Source organism: Triticum aestivum, chromosome 7D (assembly GCF_018294505.1).
Source record: "Triticum aestivum cultivar Chinese Spring chromosome 7D, IWGSC CS RefSeq v2.1, whole genome shotgun sequence".
Taxonomy (NCBI): domain Eukaryota; kingdom Viridiplantae; phylum Streptophyta; class Magnoliopsida; order Poales; family Poaceae; genus Triticum; species Triticum aestivum.
Window position 1 is genome coordinate 582,936,483 of NC_057814.1, and position 6,174 is coordinate 582,942,656.

A 6,174-nucleotide genomic window follows, 5' to 3' on the forward strand; every position below is an offset into this window, starting at 1 on the left:
TTTTGGTCATTAAACCAAACTAGGGTGGCCTGTTGAGGTCATGTATAAGGCTTGGGTTCTATTTTATGTCATCTTGTTTCATGCCATACGTATCCTAACCTACCTATTCTTCTCGTTTGGCAAGAAACCAGATATTTTGAGTTCCATTTCAGTTGAGTTCTAATCTGCATGTGCTGGAAAATTTTGGGTGTTCGAAACTACTAGTCTGAAAAACACTTTACTGAAACTCGTATAGTCTGAAACTTTTGTCAGCCTGTTTCAGTTTGGAGTTAAGAGTTGGAAATAGTCTGAACTGCTGTAGACTTGGACATTAATAAAAGTTGTTGAATCAAATCATTGATTGGTCAGACAGGCATGACATTGTGCCTGTTGAATTTATTGAGAGATGCTAAAATCCACACTGAACTGTTGGATTTATGAAAATATTTGTTTTGATGCTACTATGCTTTCATTCATATGATTCAGTTTTTCAATTTAATATACTATATGCCAGTAGCTAGTGGAAGAATTTGGAACTGGAAAACCCAAATCAGTTCAGTCTGCATAGTTCAGCTTCACAGAGAAGATAATGATTTCAATTTTTAGCCTACTATAATCGTGGACAAAATTCAGGTTTTGTCCCGCATCACATTGCATTGTTTTGAGGTTTTTTACATCAGCTTAATTTTTATCTTCTTATTTAAACTTGTTGCAGTACGTGTGACACATGACGCCTAACTGCTTAACTAATTTTCTGCTAATTCAGCTCATGTGGCGCTGTGGTACGCGGATGTTGATGTGGAGTAGAGAGATACCCCTAGAAGTCGCCTTCCTGTCCACCTCTTCAGAAGTGCCACCGCCTCGGACATTAGAACCCAGTTCCTTTCATAGAGATATGGGGTCAGGAAAACCAAGCAGTTCATTTGTTCCTGCTAGTTAAACTTGGTCTGTTATAGAGATATGCAGGTCCATCTTATTACATGTTACTCTGAAACTGTTTGAGCAATGGTGCGGTGACATTAGTCCGTAATGCGTTGACAATGGCCACTACTTCAGGCATTGCCAGCTGCATTTCTCTACTGCCCTGTTGTTTTGTAGGTGACGCCCTTAGTTTTGCTACTTTGCATATTCTGGGAGCAAGTACAATGAGGTTATATGTTATTTTTGGGTTCACTTGATATCTGCACTGCTCTTCCTTGCATAATTTGATGTCTTTTTACTTGGAAAGATTGCAATTTTAGACGCTTGCACTATCTTATCTAAATATGTCAATCCCTGTCAACCAAACAAGTTTTTCATATGGAAGGAATTGTGGCTGAAGGGGTTTGGGGGTTTCAAGGGGTTTTGAGGGGATTGGGTGGAAGGAAGGGATTCACCCAATCCTCTGAAATCCCCCCTCCCCAAACCTCCCCAATCCACTTCTACCAACAAAGCCTGAGTGATAAGAAGTAAAGAACATAACATGGAACAAAACATTAGAGAGAGACACTGTTTAATTACATTCAGCTAATTTTCATTTTCACCTAAAAATCCTCATTTTCAAAATGGACAGCAACATAAGCTAATTTTCATTTTCATTTAAAAATTCTCATTTTCAAAATGGACATCAACTACAAATTAAAAATCCTCAATTTCATTTTCATTTACTTTTTGTTTTGCCTCATTTTCATTTGGACACCCTACATTGAAAAGATGGTGTGCAACATAAGCTCATTTTCAAAATGCTACTGCTCATGAACTCAATTTGGACACCCTACATAGAAAAAATTGGCCCTAATTTAAGAACAGGAGGAAAGGAAGGGGGTGGCCCACCACGCGTCAGGGTCGGGGTCGCCGGGGCTGAGGGGGTCGGCGTCGGGGTTGAGGATGTCGGCATCGTGGTCGGGGTCATTAGGGCTGAGGGGGTTGAGGGCGTCCTTCTTCTCCTCGCTGAGCCTTGTCGATCTGCAGTGACCAAATTTGGTCAGAGAGAGAGAGGGAGGGAGAGAGACCTGCCGGCGGAGAGAAGATGGTGCCGGTGATGGGGACTGCACGGGGGCCGGGCCGGGGGCGCCACAGGGGGAGGGGTGACGGGCGGCCGGTGGCCGGCGTCGGGGTCAGAGTTGAGGTCGAGTCCGGCGTCGGCGGCGGCGTGGGTGGTGCGGCGGCGGAGGCGTGGCGTGGGAGAGAGAGGGGGGATCGACAGAGAGTGATAGGAAGAGTGTGGCTCGACAGGGCCGACCGGGGCTGTAGGCAACTTAGCTATAGCGTGACTCGACAACACGCGCTATAGCTAAGTTAGCTATAGCGTGGCCACGTAGAAAACGCGCTACTGCTACAACATTTTTTTATTTTAAAATTATGTGGCCAGTTAGATGTAGCGCTTGTTCTCCTGAAAAGCGCTACTGATAAATTTTCCTTTTTCCTTTTCCTTTTTCTTTATCTTTCATTTGCAATTTTCTTTTCTCTTTTATATTAAATTTTAATTTCCCTTTTTTTTCTTTTTTTCTTTCATTTGGATTTTTCTTTTCCATTTCCTTGTTGTATAAGTTGTAGGAGGGGTATAGCTAGGGTTTGGTCTATTGGAGCAATAACACCATTTACCCTCCGGATAATAATTAGTGTATAATATATGTTACATCATTTGACAGCTAACGACGGTATACAAAATAGATACACACAAATTATGTTAATTAGTTTGCCAGCTTGGGCGATGATGACGCTTCAGACTGATCTTCTTCCCTCTTTTGTTCGTTGTCGAATAATTGAGCCCATGGTCATGATGTTTCCTTTTCCAGGGATTACGATCTTTCCTAGGTAATGTAGTCTTCATTCTTCTTTTGATGTATGTTTCATCGTCATCAGCATCATCTTCCCTCATCGGAGCGCCGTACTGGTCGTAGTCTTCCTCGTTGGTGACTCCATCCATCCGACGATGCTCCTTTTGCCTCTCCTCACGACAACACGTCTGGGATTGCTCGGGTCGGTTATGAAGAAACATTGTGTCACATGTTTAGCGTGTACCCATGGCTCATTTTTGGCGGTGGCGTTGACGGTACCGCTATCGGAGTCGAGTATACACATGGTAGTGAAATGTCGGTTTTCTCTTTGTACATTCTTAGCCCATGTGACACGGAACATCGTTGCGCTATGCAATCCATAGTAGTTAAGCTCCCAGATCTCTTCGACCCTTCTGTAATATCTTTCAGTTACGTTCCCGGTCATGGCTTCCATCGTCACCCCCGAGTTCTGGTTATCACTGTTTATATCTTTGTCCTTCGTGTAGAACGTGTATCCATTGATATCATATGCTTGTTATGTCGCGAGGTTGGTCGACGGGTCATGTGTTAAGGAGTATATGAGCGTTCCGTTCGGTCAACCCTCTTCCGGGGGATTAGCCAGAACTCGCTCTTTGAACCAACGCAAGAAAGTGGAGTTGTGCTCTCTAATAACTTCAACGTCCGTTCTGTGCACCCCACGGTCATGGTAGTTCTTTGCGATGGTCTCTTTGTGTGGTGTCACGGAATCTTCTAGCACATCTAGGTGTTGTAGCACTACTAAGTTTGCCCTGCAAAGTCGTTTTGTTGGCCCGAGTGGACCACATTCACATCCCTATGACCGTTGATGTGACCTTCGCCTTCGAGCCTTCCGCAGTGCTTGTTCACGGGCAAACCAACAAAAGGGTCTCCGGTGCCTAGATAACTCTCAGAGAAAGAGATGCACTCTTTGGACAGGTATCCCTGGGCTATTCTTCCATCCGGACGGGACATGTTACGAACAAATCCTTTGTTGACCCCATTCTTCCTCTCGAATGGCATCATGCTGTGCAGGAATGTCGGCCCTAGGTCGATGATGTCGTCCATGATGTGGACACATAGATGCACCATGACATCAAAGAATGCGGGCGGGAAGTACATCTCTAGCTCATTCAGTATGACAACGATCTCTTCATGTAGCCTATGGAGTTGCTTCACACTGATCGAATTTCGAGAGATAGCATCAAAAAAGTGGCATAGGTCAGTAAGCGTTTCACGGACGTGTGTGTGTCCATAATCCCTCGAAGTGCAACCGGGGGTAACTACGTCATCATCACATGATAGTCATGAGACTTCATCCCGCTGAACCTTTTTTCTTAGTGTCCAGATATCTGCTTATATTCCCACCATATCCGGAACTAACATTGATTCCGGCAAGGCACTTGAACAATTGATCGACCTCCTTCGGATCTAAGGTGAAGCAAGAGGGGGGCAATATTGTTCTTCCTTCGTGTTTACTTTTTTGCCCCTATCTTCCGTCTCCGTCTCCGTCTCCTCTGACGAATTTTTACCTGGCATTTGGAGATCTTTCCTGATTTTCAAAAATTCCAAGTCTTTTCTTGCCTTTGGCCCATCCTTGGTCTTCTCCGGCATTTTCATAAATGTTCCAAGCAAACTCTCGAGGATATTTTTTGTGATATGCATTTGATCAAGGCTATGAGGCATGTCGAGTTTGGGCCAGTATTCCAAGTCCCAGAAAACAGATCTCGTCTTCCATACCTTCAGCAGCGGCTCCGACGCCTTTTTCTTCGTCTTTCCCGGCGAGGGGCACTCTTCCTAGTTCTTCAATAACTCATATATTTCTACACCGCTACGCTTACGTGGATGACCTCGATGCTCAGCCTTACCATTGAATAGATCTCCACGCTTTCTCCACGGGTCATCCTTCTCGAGCCATCTTCGATGCCCCATGTACACGATTTTCGAAGACCCTCCATCTTTTGACAGCTGCAGAGAAGTTGTATCATCCATGCACCTGGTGCATCAGCAATATCCGTGGCACACCTGGCCGGAGAGATAGCCGTAACCGAGATAGTCCTACACCGTCGTGATCAGCGCGGCTCTCATGTAGAAATACTCTCCTTTTCTTGCGTCCCATGTCTTGGCCGACGTTGTCCATAAGGTCTGTAACTCCTGTTTCAGTAACCCGAGATACAGATTTATATCATTTCCCGGTTGTCCCGGCCCTTGAATAAGCATAGCCATGTGTATGTATTTTTCCTTCATGCACTTCCAGGGGGAGGTTGTACATCCATACAAACACGGGCCATGTGCTATGGTTGGTGTTCTGGTTGCCAAACGGATTCATGCCATCACTACTAGCGCCAAGCACGATGTTCCTTGCATCATTTGCGAAAAAAATCAAATTCAGCATTTAATGCTCTCCACTGGCTAGCATCTGCGAGGTGTCTCAGCTACGGATCATCTCCGTCATCTGGCTTCACCCTCTCCGTGTGCAAGCGCATAAGCTTTGCGTCCTTAGGATCTACGAAATACCGCTGCAGACAAGAAGTGATCGGAAAGTACCATACAACATTCTGTGGAGCTTTCTTTTCGGCCTTCTTATATCGTGAAGCATTGCACTTTGGATAGATGGTTTTTTCCGCGTGCTCGTTCTGATATATGATGCAACCGTTGATGGATGCGTGATATCTAATGTGTGGCAGATCAAGAGGGCACACGATTTTCTTTCGCTCCTCAACACTAGTAGGACACAGGCTTCCCGCGGGAAGAACCTTCTTTAGATACTTCAGAAGCTCATCCAGGCTTGCATCTGTACATTTGTTTTTTGCCTTCGTCTTTAGAAGTTCTAGCGTGAAACTCAAGCGGGTCACCTCGGGATCGCAACCATCATACAGAGGAGTCATCGAGTCTACCTCCAGTTGTGCCAGTTTGGCCTCCTCTCTAGAAGTAGCTCTGTCGCTAGTCGTCTTCTTGCGAAGCGGGTCTCGAACATGCGGGTCCCGCATGGCTGAACTTAGTAGCGACGAAGACGGCGGCGTGTCTGCGTCTTCTCCTCCTTGTACTGCCTCTTCGCCATCGCCATTTCCGAGGCCGTCTGCTTCTTCGGGCCCATGATCGTCCATCTCTTCGTCTGGCTCCATGTCGTTATTTCCTGCCCCGTCGACGTCTTCATCGTCATCATCATCATCTTCACTTATCCACCGAGTATGGCCATCCATGAAACCATGCATGAGCAGGTGCGCCTTTAATTTACCACCCTTAAAGGGGTCGAGCCTGACTCCTCCTTTGCATTTTCGACACGGACATACAACATCCTTCAATCTTTTTTTCATACATGTCGTCCACCATGGATTGCCAGTATCTTTCCACCATCCTTCCATTGACCTTCATGATCACCTGCGCGCGGAGCAAAATATTATAACCACGTATGCATGCA